The sequence below is a fragment of the Monodelphis domestica genome, chromosome 7 (assembly GCF_027887165.1).
Source record: "Monodelphis domestica isolate mMonDom1 chromosome 7, mMonDom1.pri, whole genome shotgun sequence".
Lineage (NCBI taxonomy): Eukaryota > Metazoa > Chordata > Mammalia > Didelphimorphia > Didelphidae > Monodelphis > Monodelphis domestica.
Window position 1 is genome coordinate 72,493,818 of NC_077233.1, and position 20,504 is coordinate 72,514,321.

The following is a 20,504-nucleotide window of genomic DNA, read 5'->3' on the forward strand; positions in this document are numbered from 1 at the left end:
TTATATGAGAAGGAGAAGAAGAGAGTGTGAAGTGGAATTACTTAAACCTTACTCTCAGTGAAATCAACTCTGAGAGGGAAGAACATCTAGATCCAGTGGGATCCTGAATTCTATCTTATCCAACAGGATAAGAAAGAAAGGGAAATTAAGGAGGGGGAGGGGAAAGGAATATAAAAAGGGAGGGAAGGAGAGGGGGGAGGGGAAGGGAGCATAAAAAGGGAGGGGCTAGAAAGGGAAGCATACCAAAGGAGGGGACTAGAGGGACTGACCTAAAGTAAATCACTGGTTCAAAAGGATATAGCTAAAGGAGAAAGGTCAGAACTAGGGGAAGATATCAAAATGCCAGGGAATCCACAAGTGACAATCATAACTTTGAATGTGAATGGGATGAAATCACCCATAAAACGTAGACAAATAGCAGATTGGATTAGAACCTAAAACCCTACAATATGTTGTCTTCAAGAAACACATATGAGGTGGGTTGATATTCACAAGGTTAGAATTAAAGGTTGTAATAAGACCTTTTGGGTCTCAAGTGATAGAAAGAAGCCAAGAGTTGCAATCATGATATCTTACAAAGCCAAAACAAAAATAGACCTGATCAAAAGGGATAGGGAAGGTAAATATATTCTGTTAAAAGGGAATATAGACAATGAGGAAATATCACTAATCAACATGTTTGCACCAAATGGTATAGCATCCAAATTTCTAATGGAGAAACTAGGAGAATTGAAGGAGGAAATAGACAGTAAAACCATATTAGTGGGAGACTTGAACCAACCACTATCAAATTTAGATAAATCAAACCAAAAAATAAATAAGAAAGAGGTAAAAGAGGTGAATGAAATCTTAGAAAAATTAGAGTTAATAGACATATGTAGAAAAATAAATAGGGACAAAAAGGAATATACCTTCTTCTCAGCAGCACATGGCACATTCATAAAATAGATCATACACTAGGTCACAGAAACATGGCACTCAAATGCAGAAAAGCGGAAATAATAAATGCAAACTTTTCAGATAATAAACCATTAAAATATTAATCAGTAAGTGTACATGGAGAGCCAAATCAAAAATTAATTGGAAATTAAATAATATGATACTCCAAAATTGGTTAGTTAGAGAAGAAATCATAGAAACAATAATTTAATTGAGGAAAATTACAATGGTGAGACATCCTTTCAAACCTTATGTGATGCAGCCAAGGCAGTACTTAGAGGAAAATTCATATCCCTGAGTGCATATATTAACAAATTAGGGAGGGCAGAGATCAATGAATTGGAAATGAAAATCAAAAAACTTGAGAATGAACAAATTAAAAACCCCCAGATGAAAACCAAACTAGAGATCTCCTTCAATTGGGGAATGGCTGAACAAATTGCGGTATATGTTGGTGATGGAATACTATTGTGCTAAAAGGAATAATAAAGTGGAGGAATTCCATGGGAACTGGAACAACCTCCAGGAACTGATGCAGAGTGAAAGGAGCAGAACCAGGAAAATATTGTACACAGAGACTGATACACTGTGGTACAATCGAAGGTAATGGACTTCTCCATTAGGGTCAATGCAATGTCCCTGAAAATCCTGCAGGGATCTAAAAAAAACACTATCCACAAGCAGAGGATAAAATGTGGGAGTAAAAACAGCGAGGTAAATCAACTGCTTGACTACAGGGGTGGAGGGGATATGACTGAGGAGAGACTCTAAATGAACATTCTAATGCAAATACCAACAACATGGAGATGGGTTCGAATCAAGAACACATGTGATACCCAATGGAATCATGTGTTGGCTATGGGAGAGGTGGTGGGAGGGGAGGGGGATGAAAAGAAAATGATCTTTGTTTCCAATGAATAATGTTTGGAAATGACCAAATAAAATAATGTTTAAAAAATATTCCTTGTGCACTCTGCCTTAGTCAGAATATAAAGTATTGTTTGTTTCCAATTCTTAGCACTAAATATAGGCAGTTCTGAGACTGATATTTATACATAAATTGATCATCTAGAGAGTATTCAGAGAATAACAACAAAGGGCCTGGAATGTTTGCCATTTGAGAGTCAAAGAATCACAGGATAAAATCAGGGATGTTTAATTTCAAGGATAGAAGACTTTGGATGGGGAGATGGTGGGAGCAATGACTACCTTCAAGTATTTGAAAAGTTAATATAAGGAAGGGATTACATTTGGTTTGGTTTATGCCCAGAAAGAATTACTAGGGACAAAAAGCTGATGGAAAGAAGCATATTAGGCTTAATGTAAAGAAAACTACCTTTTAGCAATGAAGGCTTTCTGAATGCAGAAGAGGCTCCTTGTAACACATTTATCATTATTTGAAGCTTTTCAGCTTCAACTGAAATTCATTTGAAAAAAATTCAATAATAATGATAACAATTTAATTATTATAATTAGCATTTATATAACACCAAGATTTACAAAGAGCATAACAAATATCTCATTACCAATATTATCTTAATTTTTCCCAATAACATTAGAAAGTATTTTTATTACTTTCATTTTCCAGATTGAAAAAAAAAAGATGTTGAATTAGTTTAAGTGACTTGCAAAGAGTCTAGTCTGTGTTTAATAATTGAGGGTGAATTTGAACTCAGTTTTCTGATTAATAGTTCAGCACTTCACTTAAATATCTCCATTCGACAGCTTTCATAGTATTATACATTTATTAGTACTCTTCATCTTGTGTTTTCATACCATTAATGTCCTGTTTCTAGTCTCACTATTATCGTATCTTATTATAGTCATTTGTTGTCTCAAATTGATCCATGTACCCTTTTATCTTATTTGATTTGATTTTTTCCAGGATTTGTGGTAGAGCTAATCAAGTAACCTTAATTATATGAAGTAGATTCCAAGATAGCCTTTTGTGGCCCCTCTTCTCATCCATTCCCCCTATAACTAGACTCTGGTCCTCTCTGAAATATCAGCTTTGTTATGCTTTTTTTTAATCTCCAGGAGGTTTCTAAAATCTCCTGTATGTTCTATGCAAATAATGATAATGAATTATTTTCATTATCACCTGAGATTGACAGATTGATTTCTAATATTTTAGCTAATTAAGAAAGAATGTATAACGGGAATCTTTTGATAATGGGAGGGGAAACAGAAGACAGAAAAATAATTTTTGAGAAGAAGAGATTAATTGGAAAGCAGAAATCAAAACAATATTGAGAACATTAGGTAGCTAGGAAAAAGCATAATAATAACTGGTAATTATCTAGTCATTTAATATTAACTTCACAAAATATTTTTGATATATTATCAGTTTTAAGCCTCAAAATAACATTTTCCTTTATAGAAGACATAATAACCTCAGGGAGATTAGGTCACTTATCAATGGACATACATGTAGTAAGTGTTTAGGAGCCGAGAACTGACCTTTTTTCCTATATTTGTTTTGAACTCTATCCATTATGTCACAATGCTTCCCATAAAAGAGGTAGAGGTCTCTCAAACAGGAGGGAGAAATGTTAAAAAAAAGAGAACATATCAAAAGTAACTTTGACTAAATCATATTTTTTCTCCATTCCATCAATGCTCTTTTTAAATTTTCATAGTAATCTAGTCCCATCTCAACAAAGACATTATCATTACTGTGTAATTTTTCTTTCTCATCAGGTTCATTTATTAGAAAAAGTGCAACTCCCTTGCATTATCATTAACTCTAAAATCCAATGGCTGAACATTATTAGACATTGGAATGACTTCTTGATGGAGCCTGGAGAATTCACTTCTCTAGAGTCTTTAAAAATAGAACTGAATTTATTTGTGAGGAAGGTGTCATTTATGCACAACTGAATATAGCAACAGAATTATAAATCTGAACCTACAATGTCTTAGTATATATCAGAAGTTTTGTTTTGCTGTAGGTCCAAATTTAAATAAATATTTATAGGCAACACTGTTTGATGTAATCATCTTAAAATTTGAGAAAACAGCATGGTCATTATTTTATGCAATTTAATAACTGAGGCCAAGGTAGAGATTGCAGTTTGAATTTAAATGATCTGGAAAAATTAGGTAGATGATTCCACTGCTACAGAGAAGTATGTTACATTTTATTTTCTTCACTCAAACAGAACTCCAATGAATGAAAATATTATTTTTAGGACCAACTAATCATTCTGGGTCTACTTTTATTCCTAATGGATATATTCAGAAGTGTGTGTGTGTGTGTGTAGAAAAACAAATATTCGTATATTTTTCCCACCCCAAAACAACAATAGCAACAACAAAACAAGACAAATTCTTCTGTACTATTTTTCTATTCTTTTCTCCTTAACATTGGACTGGAAGTCAAATGAATGCATTGGAGTTGAACAAAATTCTCCATGAAAATGTTTTTGTTGTATTAGTATTCCATGGAATGGTATGGCCTTCAAAAGTCTTTTACTCTTTTAACTTAAGGTGCATATCTTCCATGATTATAGCTCCTAGTGTCGGCCTTAAAGCTCCAGAGCATTGAAAGCTATTGCTTATAAATAGCATATTTATATGATAAATATATGTGGCTCATGGGTCTGCATTCCTATTTTATTCTAAGTGCCTGAAGAAAATTTCAGCAATATTCATTTTGGAAAGAGACAGAGACAGAGTAGAAAATGAGACAGCCAGAAGAAGGAGTCCAGCAAGAAAGTGAGTCCAATCCTTTGTTCTGTTTCGTGATGAGGGTCTAAAAGCAGGAGAGGTTTGGGGGATGCAGAAGGGGAAGGGGCTGTCTATTTTCTACTGATCAGCCACCTCTCATCCTAGAATTATAGAATTTCAGGGGTTTTCAGGGACAGAAGCATGAGATCAATTACATTGTGATGAAAATCATGCTACACTCAGAGTGGTTGCCAGAGGTCAATCTAAATGTAATGCAGATTTCGTGATAATGCATTTCTTACCATTTATAGTTGAAGCCTTTATAACAATGTCACAGAAGTCATTGCTTTATATTTTAAAGATCAGCTTTATGATACAGACCACCTCATAATTGTTACCTTCTCAGTAGTAAATATTCTTCCTTCTAATCAACGACATCATTCAGGTTCATATCAATTACAGACAGTGAATTCTAGTGGGAAAAAAAGTGTTGGATATGGCATCGGAGAGGGTATGATGTGAATCTCACCTCTGAAACTCCATTACAAAGTGGCTCTGGGCAAGTGGCTTGTTCTTTATAAACTTGTTTTCTCCTCTGACAAATGGGGGAAATAAAGTTTTAGTAACTATCTCACAGGGTTATTGCGAGGCTCAAAGAGGATGGTCAGAGAGTATTTGACAAGCTCTACAGAAATGTAAAAATAACAGTAATAGTAATAGTAGCAGTAGTAAAACTAGTGGTCATATTTGTATTGTAGTTATAATAGTAGCAATAGTGGTAGCAAGAGGAGGAGAAGGAGCAGGAGGAGGAAGATGAGTTTTTAGAATCTAGCTTATGTTCAGTGGGACTGGGAAATAGAATTGATCGTGCAAAAGAACATTTGAGAAAACTCACATTCTCCTAATTAAATTAATATAAATATATAAGTATTCTTCTGTGGAAAAGTCCATAGTATTGACTTTTTTATGACTCTCCTTCATTGTCCTTTTATCTTGGAATAATCTTTAATATAACAACATCTTTAATATCTGATCTAAGGCCTTATTTATTTATTTATTTTTCATTCAAACAGCTAAGATCAGTCACAAAAGACAGGCATTGTAACATATAATTGCAGTGGCTGATTTACTAAAAGTAATTTCTGAAATTGTCTAACTTTAGTAATTAAGTTCCAAATTATCATATTCCTTAGCCTTTAAACTCAAGTTATTTAATTGCATCTGCATTAGATTAGGGAATATTTGAGCTTTGGTTCCCTTTTATGGAATGATAGATTTTGGTACTGTAAAACTTCATTATGTTTTTCCCAGGGTGTACATTATTTACTTGTAATGCCATAATTTAACAATTGCTCTGAGATTCCAAAGGCAAATTATTTCCTACAGCACAGATTTTACTTTTAAAATGTTTTTCTTTCTTCATATTTTTAGAATAGCATTTCTGAACTTTAATTCCAATTTGATATGTATATATATAACTATACATATAGTTATATATATAGTCCATTCAGATGCATAAATATAATAAAACAATATGGTTGTAATCTTAAGCTTCAATAATTCTATGAATTCATGCTCATACTTTTCAATTTAGATGCAACTTCCCTGGGGAAGATTATAACCCATTCTATTTCAGCCTTCACATATATTTTCTATAGAGCACCTTTTCAGTAAAGTAGTGGTATTATTTAGTCAAATTGCCAAACATTTATTATGTACTAAGCACTCTATTTAGAATTACAGTTAGGTAAAAGAAAGTTCTTACTGTCAAGGAACTTGCTGTCTGGAATTTTAAAATTATGTTAGTGCAAATATTCAGATTAGTAACCCAGTGTTCTTTGTTCTTGTACCTTGAAAAGTTCATCTCCTCTTCTGATCATGCATTACTTGGGTGATATCACATGCCATTTTAATGTGAGTCATCATAAGTAAAATAACTGTCTATTAACTACAATATACAGTGGTACCTTGATACACGAGCATCTTAAGTCACCAGCAATTTGAGATTCAAACAGTCACAATCAGGATTTTTTGCTTTAATTCACAAGCATGTATTTGAATCAGGAGCTTCTACCACCCTCCATTAGATAGCCAGCCCAATATTTGGTTTCATAAGTTACACAAGGCTGTCTCATTTAGTTCAGTGTTTATCTGGCCGTGCAAGCATCTGTATTTAATTGCTTTTGCTTTCTTCTTTATTTTTGTCTTTATTATCAGCTTTCTTGGCAAATTTCTTAACTTCTCATCATGGGTCCTGATGACCGAGGAATTGAAGGAGTTACAGAAGCAGGAGTAGACAGAGGTTTTGAAGGAAATTTGTGGGGAGGTGCCTGAGGTGGATAAAGTAGTCAGTACAAGTGAGATTAAAGAAATATTGAGGATTTGGGGAAAAAAATTAAACAGTTTATTGAAAAGACACACTCAGAAAAAGTGGCAACAGGTCATGCTTTGGAGCTGTGTGACAACACTTGTTTTACACATTATTGAAATGTTCTGAAAGTGAAGAAGAAACAAACTTCCATGGAAAGGTTTTTGTTGAAACAGCATGTAATTGAAATAGAAGAAAGTGTAGCAAAACAGTCAAAATTCAATGAAGAAAATGATAATTGAGTAAAATAAAAAGTATAATTTAAGTTTATCAATAAAGTAACATATCATACATAACATGCAAGGTCAATTTTGCATTTAAATGTAGCATTAAGTGTGTACAGTGTAAGTTATGTTAAGCAATAGTGGAGGAAATGAAAATCTTCTCCACCAGCATCTTTACCTTACCTTGAAGGTAAATAACATTTCATAAGCCAGTTTATTTCTTTACATTCTTTCTTATTATCTATAAATATATTTATTTGTTATTTTTAAAGCACATTTTTGTATTTAAAAGCATATAAAACAAAAAAAAGTGTGTGTTTTTTTTAGAGCTGGAACAGATCAATTGCATTTCCACTACTTTAAATGGGGAAATTCAATTTGTCACATGAGCAAATAGAGTTACGAGCTTGGCCATGGAATAAATTAAACTCATGTGTCAAGGCATCACTGTATATTTTTATTATGTTCTTGACAATCAACAATTTCAATTTTGGGGATATTGTGGGACTCTATGATTCATGACCACTTTTAGTAAGAGAGCAAGAAGCAAGACTATTGATGCTAAAAAAAGGGTGAATTTCTATCTCAAAGAGTAGCTTGAGATCATTGAAAGTATGACACACTATTTTTTATCTTATATATATATATAATCTGTAAATTATTTTTAAAATATTATTTTTGAATAATCCAAGGGGAAGCTGATCCAAAAGATAATGGTTACAAATGACAGATCTATTTAGCTGTAATATGTTGTCAAACATGAGATGGCAAGATATAGCATAAAGGATATTACCTGAGCAATACATGAATGGGACAAAATATAATACTTTGGCAAGAATGAATGTTGCCCCAGATACATAGAACTTGTAAATTATGTACAAAATGACCCAAAGAGTATTTAGCAGATTCTCTATGGATGGTTTATGAGACCATGGGGTATATAAAGTATTCAGGGAGGATGAGTATCTCTGGCCTGAGGGCTTGATGAGCCTTTTGAGGGCTGCTCATCCATCTTTGGTGTCCATTTTTTACCCAACTCTCACCTCTGACTCCATGAAGTTATAATATGTGAAGCAACCCAGCCAGCCACACTCCAGTAAAATCATCTTGGCAGATGACCTGAACCAGACATAAAATAACCAACGGACCTCAAACCCATCTGTGAATTAGGGAGGATGCCTACCTAAGCATGTGAAGATGTCCCCTGGCAGAATTGGCAGATGAAAACAATTTTTTTTCTTCTGACATCCATGAAAGTGGATGAAGAAAGAGCTAAGGAGTATTTAGAGTGTGATCAGACATTAAAAACGCCCATATAACTCACTGTATCCAGAGTCATTGCCAGTCATCATGGCTTTTGGTCAGAAAAAAGGTGATTGACAATTTTGAGCAACTTGGCTTCATTTAAATGCATGTGTATATGTGTTTTTTTCATATATAGTTATATTGCCAATGCCATTGCCATCAGCACTGCCATTCTAAGTCTTTCTCTCTGTCTCTTTTTCTGTGTTTGTGTATATACTATGTATATGTGAGTATATAAATACATATATTTTTACATTTGCATTTTTATTTATGTACATCTCTCTGAATATAAACTTTCTCTAGTCATAAACACAATCTACAGAATAGATTGTGAAAGCATGAGTAGTAATAAAAAATAAATTTATGTCATTTAATCATCAATTTTTCCTGGCTTTTACTTGACAATCTTCTTATTCTTCATGTGCTGACCCTCCCTCACATTTTCTATATTATGTATTCCTAACATTCCTGTATTTCCTCAAACTCCATATGTCATTTACTATTTACTTTCTGCTGACTTACCTGAACCCACCCCCTCATCCTTTGCTTAGCAGAAACTTGCTTCCTACTTTCCCTTGGACAACAAAAGGCAATTTCAAGGTATTCTATGTTCTCTATGAATTTACACTTGGACGTTCCTCCACATTGTTTTACATTTTCTTCCCTTTGACTTTAGTTTCTGAGAAAAAGATGCTTCTATCTGCTGTCTGTCTGTCTCTCTCCCCTTGAGCCAGTGCCCAGAATATATTCCTTCTTGTATTATCCCCCCTCACCCTCATTTTCTCTTACTTTGCATCCCTGAGCTCTTCTTTTACCTACTTACATGACCAAGATTCCTACTTTCTCACATTTTTCAAATGACTTTTCTATTCCCTCAAGTGATCTTTTGACAACTCTTGCTCTTTCTTCTAGACAAATTCCTAGAAATAGTCATCCATAATTATTGCTTCCATTTCTTCACTTTCTGACAATATTTTACAAGTAGCTTCTACACCCATCACTGTAACTAAAACTACTTTCTTTATGGTTACCAAAAATCTTAACTATTAAATGAATTGACCCTTTAAAATATCTGATTGACTTATCTCTCTGTGAATATGGACACTCCTTATTCTTGGATCATCTCTCCTCTTTATTTCCATAATATGCCTTTTTAGTTCTTCTATTCTCATGACACTTTAGTCTCTTTTGCATGACAGTCATTCATCCACCATCCATTAACTATAGTACACTCATTCCTCACCCCAAAGATCATTTCTGGGCCATCTTTCTCTCTCTGTGAATTCAACAATTCCCCTTGCTATAATGGAACTGTATCTACCAAGATGACTATAACGTTCAGACTCAATTTCTCTATTAATCTCCACAATCAACTATATGATGGACCTCTCTACCCTGTTGTTTCATTAGCATCTAAATCTCAGATTGAAAAAAATAGAAGACATCTTTCCCTGCCTTTCTCCTCCCCTGAATATCCACCAATCCCTGTGCCTCCTCCAAACTTTTCTACTCACATCAAAGTTACTACTGTCCTTTCTGTCATCTGTATTTGACATTTTGTTGTTTTTCTTGATTTTTTCCCATCTCTCAATTCCAATATCTGATCTATTTCTAAGTTTTACCTATTCTACTGACTAAATTAATAACCATCTCTTTTTCTCTATTCACATAACCATTAACCTAGTTATCTTCCTGTCTTCTAATTTGACATTTGTTTGTTGATTTGTAGATTCCTAATTGAGTGACCTGCTTCCAGACACTAGCCTCTCCAAGAAGTCCTCCAGATATATACCAAGTTAATGTAGCTCAGACACACATTATACTATTTCCCTCCAGGTCTCTAAAACTTAAGTAATTTCCAATTGTTTACAGGATAAAATACAAACCTATCCTGGCATTTAAAGATCTCCAAGGTTCCCACATTTCACTTGTGTGGTATTAATGAAAGAATGTGAGATTTAAGGTCAGAGGACCTTATCTTGAACACTTTTTTTCTGTCACTTCCCAACTAGAAACCTGGGTAAGTTATTTATTTTTTATAAATGTTCATTTCCAAAATGGGAAGATTAGAGCCTTGGAGCAGATAAATTATAATTTACTTTCTAGCTTTAATTATTAAATGATATTTCATACAAGTGTATTCATATACTTTATTCTGTATTCTAGCCCAAATAATTTATTGAATACTTTGCTTTTCTTCTAAGTCCATTACCATGACATTCTGTTACCCATTTGTATATCTTTGAAGAGGCAATTCAACATACTTGAGTTTACTTTCTTCTAATCCTTGCCTCTTCAAATTCTAGACTTTCATCAAAACTCAGGTCAGCTACTTCCAATAAATAGCCTTTCCTAATTCTCCAAATCATAAATAATGCCACCTCCTTTCCCTGAAGTTATCTTGCATTGTCTAATCCATGAGTATTTAAAGGATGAGATAATATTTATTTATGTTATTATAACCAAAGTACCTAATGCTGGCCTTTTCATATAATAGGTGCATAATAAATGTGTGCTAAATCATTAATAAATTGAATTGGTATTTTCCTCAGTATTTTATAAAATTAATTAATTAATTGAAATTTTTATTTAGCCAATTTAGAGCATTATACCTTGGTTACAAGAATTATATTCTTTCCCTCCCTCCCCTCTCCTCCCCCACCCCTTTCTATAGCCAATGCACAATTGCACTGGGTTTGACATGTGTCCTTGATCAGAACCTATTTCCATGTTGTTGATGTTTGTACTAGGATGATCATTTAGAGTCTACACCCCCATTCATATCCCCTGGACCCATGTAATCAAGAAGTTGTTTTTCTTCTGTGTTTCTGCTCCCACAGTTCTTTCTCTGGATGTGGATAGTGTTCTTTCTCATAGATACCTTTGGGTTGTTCATGATCACTGCATTGCCACTAATGGAGAAGTCCTTTACATTCAATTGTACCACAGTGTATCAGTCTCTGTGTACAATGTTTTCCTGGTTCTGCTCCTCTCACTCTGCATCACTTCCTGGAGGTTGTTCCAATTCATGTGGAATTCCTCCACTTTATGGTTCTTTTGAGCACAATAGTATTCCATCACCAACATATACCACAATTTGTTCGGCCATTCCCCAATTGAAGGGCATCCCCTCATTTTCCGATTTTTGGCCACCACAAAGAGCACAGCTATGAATATTCTTGTGCAAGTCTTTTTCCTTATTATCTCTTTCGGATACAAATCCAGCAGTGCTATGGCTGGATCAAAGGGCAGACAGTCTTTTATTGCCCTTTGGGTATAGTTCCAAATTGCCTTCCAGAATGGTTGGATCAATTCACAACTCCACTAGCAATGAATTAATGTCCCGACTTTGCCACATCCCTCCCAGCATTCATTACTTTCCATTGCTGTCGCATTAGCCAGTCTGCTAGGTGTGAGGTGATATCTCAGAGTTGTTTTGATTCCTCAGTATTCTTTAAGTACTAAAATGTTCATTGAGTGATGACCAAAAGGTGTGGTAACACCTAACCTAATGTGGTAACATGCTAATAGAGTATTAAGACATTTTTGATGTACTTAAGAGGATAAAAATGGAGTAACAGGGAATATTATTTGCCTTTTAACTAACCCTAAACTATTAGTATCAGCAGCAACCTCCAGAGTAATAACATACTTTTAAATAAAGCTTCATAATAATGGGGGATTTTTTGCACATTTTCTTAGTTGAGTCTCATAAAAGACCCATGAGGTTTTAAGTGACAAATAATGTCATACATATTGGGGTGTATGGGGTGTTCAGAGAGGGGTAGTATCTCTGGTATGGAGGGCTTGTCGTGCCCTCCTAGGGCAGCTCTCTAGCCACTGACCACCACCTGACACCTAGCTCTCACTTGTGGCTCCCACTAGCTGCTAGCATGCGGCAGTGGCCACACCCCAGGCAACGGCTTCGACAGGCCGGCTAAACCTTGTGAGGGTTGCCATCGGGTCGTCGACCGCTGGTGAACCAGGGCTTTGCTCACCCAGCATGTGAAGACTGCTTCGGCGGAACAGGCGGAAGAAACCAATAAGAAGGTTCAACGGCTGAGCAAAGCACTGTGGAGTGCTTAGGGCATGTTGGAGCACAAAAGACAACCCGGCCATCCAATGCAGCTGAGGAAGTCTCCAGGTGTAACGACCTTTTGGGCCACTGAACCCAGGCTTCCAATGCCGAGAGAGTGGGACTGTCTCTGTACATTGACTCTTCCACTTGAATCTCTCTCATGCACAAGTGTCTTCGTGCAAATGCACAAAGACAATCGTCATTCTCGTTTACAGAAAGACTACTACCACCACCAATGTCATAGAACTGGTAAATAACAAATAGAAATCTAACCCAGGACTTCTCATTCAAAACCTAATACATTTTTCATCATACTCTATTACCCTTCAAATGGTTACTAAATCTTTTACATAAATAAAAAACGAGAATTGCCCCAGTCATAATCAAATAAAAATGTGCATTTTATAATAACCAACATAGGGTACAACATATAACATATACAATTACGACACAATTCGATTTTCAATGGAAAATTTATCTCTATATAAAATATTGAGTGGTATTTGTTGCTTGTATTTATGTAACACATTTTGTGTGCTATAAGTTATAAATGAGCCCTAAAATTAATTCAAACTTTTTCACTGTGGTTTATTTCCCATTTAAAAGAAGATGTTTACTCACATAGCTTCCTTTCATACTAAAAGAATGGACACAAAATTATCTCTTCTTTTTAAATAAGTAAATTTCTGTGTCTATAATTATGGATTTTTGGTCTCTTCTTACCTTTGTTCTTATTCTACCTAGTATTTATAATCATAGTTAAGAGATTACTCTTTCTACCTATATTCATCTCCATGCTTCTTTCTATTAGTATGGGAGTGGGTAGGTAATTTTATACATGTGCATATGAGTATATTCATGTGTATGCCATATATTCCCCCTATCCCATAGATATCTGGCTTCATTGATGTAGGGACAATTTAATGAGTTAACTCCAATAATGAATATGAATATCTTTAACTGGATAATAATTTAATAGGATAAATATATCTTAGATTAAGTGTTGGGATGGATTTCGAATAAACTAAACACAAACTATGCCTTTTTACAGATAAAAAAGCAAAAAAGCAACACCTGAGGTTCCAAGAGATTGAATGACTTTTTGAGTGTCCACAGAAGGGTTAAAAACATCTTCTTGATTGCAAGTCTAGTTCTTTATACACTTCGTCACCTGCTTGTATCATTGTATCATCTCTCTCTCTCTCTGTCTCTCATGAGAATGAACTCCAAATTGGCAAATGATCAAAGCATAAGAACAGAAAGTTCTCAGATGAAGAAATTACATCTATTTTTAATCACATGAAAAAATGCCAGAAATCATTACTAATTTTGTAAATCCAAATTAAAACAATTCTTAGGTACCACTTCTTACCTAAAAGACCAGATAATGATGAAAAGGAAAATGATAAATTTTGGAAGTAATGTGGGAAAGTTGGTACAATAATACACTACAGGTGTAGCTGTGAACTGATGCAATCATTCTGGAAAGCAATTTGGAATCATACCATAAAAACTGTATATAACCCTTGACTTAGCAATACCACTTCTATGCCAGAAAGACAAAAAATAGGGGAAGGGACATACTTGTACAAAAATATTTATAGTAGCTCTTTTTGTGGTATCAAAAAACTTGAAACTGAAGAGATATTCATCAATTGAAAATGGCTGGACAAATTGTGTTATATACTTGTAATGGAATACTGTCATGTAAGAAATGTTGAATAGGATACTCATACATGCATACACACACAAACACAAAAAGAAAAAAATTGAAAAGACATGAAATGATACATGGTAAAGTGAAAGGAACAAGGAGATAATTCTATTCAGTTCAGCAAAAATGGATGATGATTGACTGTGAATGACTTAACTTTTATCAACAAGGGAAAGATGCAGGAAAATTCCAAGAGACTCATGATGAAAAAGACTATCCACCATCATAGAAAGCATGGCAAAGTCTAAATGCAGATCAAAGTATATCTCTTCACTTTATTTCCTCTGTGAAATTTTTTCTAGTATAAAAAAATGTGTCTTCTTTCACAAAATGACATAGAATAACTTTTGCAAGATAGCACATATACAATCTATACAACATGGGGAAGGGGAGAGTTAAAAAAAAGAGAGAACATGCATTACAAAATGTCTGAAAATGATTATTACAATTGTATCTACATGAAAAAAATATTTTTAAAATTAAAATTAAATTTAAAACAAAAAATATGAATGGATATTGGCATATTCAAGTTAGGACCATAAATGTATTTCTAACTTCAGTAAGTATCTAATATAATCATCACAGATATTTTTTTAATTGGACAGGTATTGACTCCTACCCATTTCACTATTAAAGACCTTAATGCTGTATTGGGGAGCTTCATCTGGATAGTTTGAATTACAGAAATTCAGATTTGAAAGGGACCCCAAAGGTAATATAGTCTAAGCTGTACTTGAATGTGCTACCTTCCCCACTGAAATTCACAAGTTCTCAACTTACATTTTCATGAATTCTTCCAGCAGAGACAATGTCTTATCTCCTAATGAAGACTACTCCATGTTTAAAAAGCCCTCATTTCTCCCATGTGTCTCTGTATCAACAGTAAACGTTTTCCATTCTATCTAATCTACCCATTCATTTCTTCAAAAATCTGAGGTCAACTAGAACAAGTTCAATATTTTTTTTCCACATGACAGTCCTCAAAATTTTGTGGATTCCTCTAACCTATCCCTTTATGTCAAGGCTTTCAAGAATTCTGATAGTTTTCTTTTTACTTCTGTCAGATTTAACAATATCCTTTCCAAAATATTTCAAGGAACCAATGCAATATAGGAGCTGAGGAGTCTTTATTTTTAAACCTTTAACCCTTACTACATGATTGATTTATCAGTTTTTTTTTCAATTAGATCACATTTTCCTTCCCACAACAATCCTTGCAAGTAGATGCTATTTGTTGTTTCAATCATTCAGTTGCATTCAACTCTTCCTGATGACATGAACATAGTTATCAATGAAGTTTTCTTGGCAAAGTGGTTTGCCAATTCCTCCTTGAGTCAGTGGATCCTTTTATCTTGCAATCTGAGGTTAAGTGACATTCAGTCACACAGTTAATAATTGTCAGAGGTTGAATTTTAACGCATGTCTTCCAAACTCTAAGACCAGTACTTTTAACCACTGAGGCACAGTTGCCTCTGATGCTTTTATCATCCTAATTTTATAGATGAGGCACCTGAGAAAAATGATTTTAAATTACTTAATAAGGCTTATACAGCAAATAACAGTTTGAGGCTAAATTTGAAATGAAGTGTTCTTGATTCCATATCCAAAACTATCCATTGTGCTACCTAGCTATTCCATGAAATTTTGCCTTTCTTTGTACATTAGATATTTTTAGTAATGATACAGACTTCTTTTGCACATGATTACTTTCTTCATAGTCCTATCAGTCACTCACAATTTGAGGCAACATCTCTAAACCAACACTTATAATATGAAAAGGAATATTCATCCCATTTTATACCAAGGTTTTGAATAATTAAAGCAACATCACCAAAAACACTACAAATGAATTCAGTGCACATATTTAGGCAACAGGATTATTACAATGAAATGAGGGTTCTTGACATCAAGAAGTTAATGGTCTAGGAAGGGAGATTAAATATATGTGCAACAAGTAATTCTATTACATTACAAAATAAGAAATAATGGAAATTTTGTTGTGAATTCAAAGATTATCTCATATTACAAAACCTGAAATTTCTTTTTAGATTAGAAGACTTTGTGAAGAGTAAGGTACTTGAGTGGGTTTTGAGATAAAGAAATAATTGAGCAGAAATACATACGACTGGGATGTCTATTCTATATTGGAGAGACTGATAAGTCTCCCACACTTTGAAATGTGAAAGGCAGGACAAGCATCATTGCTGGAGGGTATTCCAATTTGGTTACATGTTATAGTTTACAGAAGAATTAATTTGATACAAGGCTTGAAAAATAGGAGGATTTAAGATCTTGTTAGTTCATTAATGCTAGATAAAAGGTAATGTATTTTATACTGTAATCTTCAGGAAACCAATGAAGTTTTTTGAGTAATGAAATCATGTAATTGGCACTACTGATTAATGAGACAAAAAAGAAAGGATAGATTGGTGGAAGGAAAAAGCAGCATGAAGAACAATTTAAAATTTATGCAAATAAGTAAGAAGACACTTCAAGGTAAGCATGGTGGCAGTCTAGATGCGGGACGCTTACTCTCCTCAGCAGCCACCAATATAGACTACCTCAAAAGACCAAAAAACAAAAACAAAAAAACAATTTTCATGAGAACGGAGGGACTCTACAGTAGGGTGCAGCATTGAATGTACGTGGGATGTGGGCATTTCCACTCTATAAGGGGGTGAAAAAGCTCCCACCCAAATGTGAGCTGATCTAGTCTCCCCCCACCCCACCTACAGTGCCAGGGTCAAAACCAGTGTGTGCCAGATCAGCAAGTGAGCAAGGGGCACCTCTAGAACAAGCAGGGGGCACATTAATGTCCTTTGGAACTGACTAAGACCACAGAGGACCTACCCCTGAGGGCAGCTAAACCTGAAACCCCGGCAGGAGGAGGATCACAGGCTGTGGGTGCTCCCAGGAAGCTAGCTCAGAGAAGAGCTGGAAACAGCATCGGCTACTAAGATTTGAGAGCTTGCCTCAGGCAAAATCCTTGCTCCTTAACTCCATACACAGAGAACCTGTCCATCTCACTCAGATTTCTGACTAAAAAGGGAAGATAAAACCTCCACAGTGATGGCAAATTGTGCACAGAAGCAAACACCCTTCAAGAAAAACAAAACAAACAAACAAACAAAAAAGGCAGTGACCCTTGAAAATTTTTATGGAGGGAAAACCCAGGCTACAGAGGAAATACAGGAGGAAATTCAAACAAAGACATAAACTTCTAAAAAAAATGGAAATTATCCACAATCTCTGGAAGAATTTAAATTCGAGCTTATCAAAATGATGGAAGCCTTCTGGCAAGAGAAGAGGGAAATGGTTCAAAGAGAAAAAAAATTATAGCATAAAATCAAAAGATTAAAGCAGAAAACCAGGCCTTAAGGAGCAGAATTAAACAACTGGAAACCAATGATCTTGCAAAACAGCAAGAATTAATAAAGCAAAGTCAAAAGACTGATAAAATAGAAGAAAACATAAACTATCTCACTGACAAGTTGACAAATCAGGAAAACAGAGGAAGGGGAGACAATTGGAGAATCATTGGTCTACCTGAAAAGTCAGAAATGAACAGAAATCTTGACATCATACTATAAGAAACCATCCAAGAAAACTGCCCTGATGATCTTGAACAAAGGGGCAAAATAGACATTGAAAGAAGTCATAGAACACCCTCTACACTAAATCTCCAAAAGACAACTCCCAGGAATATAATTGCCAAATTCCAAAGCTTTCAAGCTAAGCAGAAAATTATGTAAGAAGCCAGAAAGAGAAAATTCAGATACCATGGAGCACCAATCAGGATCACACAAGACCTGACAGCTTCCACTCTAAAGGACCTCAAGGCCTGGAACATGATTTTTCAGAAAGGCAAGAAAACTGGGTTTTTAACCAAGAATCACCTATCCATCAAAACTGACTATATACCTCCATGGAAAAGTATGGGCTTTCAACAAAATAGAAGATTTCCAAGTATTTGTAACGAAAAGACCAGAACTAAGTGGAAAGTTTGACATCCAAATACAAAGATCAAGAGAAACATGAAAAGGTAAATAAGAAAGAGAGGGAAAAGGGGAAACATGGTTTCTTTTTTTTCATTCAAACTCTCTTCTTTAAGGGCTACAATTAGATCAAATTATATATATATACATATATATATATTAATATATGGGGAAATGTTATTTGTAACTCTAAAAATTGTATTCATTATTATTATAGTAATTAGAAGAATAAGTCATAGGAAAAGATTGGGACATTAAGGGCTATAAGATGATATGCAAAAAAAAGAAAAAGGTTAAGGGGGATCGAGGATGGTACCAAGAGATACTTGAAGAAATAAAATAAATAGGATAATTGTTTTTTCCCACAAAGATACACATGGGAAGGGGAGGGGAAGAATACACTTAAAAGAAGGACATGAAGAGAGTGCCAATAGGTAATACTTAAACCATACTCTCAGTGAAATCAATTCTGAGAGGATAGAGCATGTAGATCTATCTGGATCTTGAATTCTATCTTATCCTACATGGTAAGTGAGAAGGGAAAACTAAGGGGGTTAAGGGGAAGGGAGTAAAAAAAGGGAGAGATGAAGGGAGGAGGGAACTTAACCGACCCAAAACAAAACCAAGAAGGGAACAAAAAGGGAGGGACCAGAAAGGGAAGCATATCAAGGGAGGGGATTAGGGGGATTGATTAAAAGTAAACCACTGGTTTAAAAGAATATAGCAAAATAATAAAGGGCAGGACAAAGAGAGAATATCAAAATGCAAAGGAATTCACAATTGACAATCATAACTTTGAACATGAATGGGATGAACTCTCCCTCAAAATGAAAACAAATTGGAGAGTGGATTAGAATCGAAAATCCTACCATATATTTTCTATAAGAAATACACCTGAGGCGAGTAGATACTTGCAAGGTCAGAATTAAAGGTCGGAGTAAGGCCTACAGGGCCTCAATTAATGGAAATAAGGCTGAAGTTGCAATCATGATATCTGACAAAACCAAAGTAAAAATAGCCCTGCTTAAAAGGAACAGGGAGGGTAAATACATCCTGATAAAAGTGAGTATAGACAATGAGGAAATATCACTAATTTACATGTATGCAACAAATGGTATAGCATCCAAATTTCTAAAGGAGAAACCAGTAGATTTTTTTTATCTTTCTTTCTTTTTTTTAACTATATTTTATTTGATCATTTCCAAGCATTATTCGTTAAAGACATAGATCATTTTCTTTTCCTCCCCCCCACCCCTCATAGCCGACGCGTAAGTCCACTGGGCATTAGATGTTTTCTTGATTTGAACCCATTGCTTTGTTGATAGTATTTGCATTAGAGTGTTCATTTAGAGTCTATCCTCTGTCATGTCCCCTCAACCTCTGTATTCAGAGAAACCAGTAGACTTTAAGGAGGAAATACATACTAAAACTATAGTAGTGGGATACCTGAAAAAACAAGACTAGAAGCTGGTATTTTGAAAAAAAACAAACAAAATAGATAAAGTACTGGTCAATCTCATAAAAAATGGAAAGAAGAAACCAAATTAACAGTATCATAGATGAAAAGGGAGAACTCACCTCCAATGAAGAGGAAATTCAGGCATTCAGTAAAAACTATTTTGCCCAATTATATGACAACAAATATGTCAATCTAGGTGATATGGATGAATATTTAAAAATATAAATTGCATAGATTAACAGAAGAAAAATAGAATTCTAAATAATCCCATATCAGAAAAAGAAATTGAACAGGCCATAAAAGAACTCCCTAAGAAAAAATTCCCAGGGCCTATGGATTCACAAGTGAATTCTACAAACATTCAAAGAACAATTAATTCCCAATACTATACAAACTATTTGAGATAATAAGCAAAGACAGAGTTCTATCAAATTCCTTTTATGACATAAATATGGTACTGATTCCAAAGCCAGGCAGGTCAAAAACAGAGAAAGAAAACTATAGACCAATCTCCTTAGTGAACATAGATGCAAAAATCTTAAATAGGATACTACCAAAAGTCTCCAGCAAGTGATCAGGTGGATTATTCACTATGATCAGGGATTTACACCAGGAATGCAAGGATGGTTCAGTATCAGGAAAACCATACACATATTTGACCATATCCACAAGCAGAACAACAAAAATCATATGATTAGCTCAATAGACACAGAAAAAAACCTTTGACAAAATATATCACACATTCAAATTGAA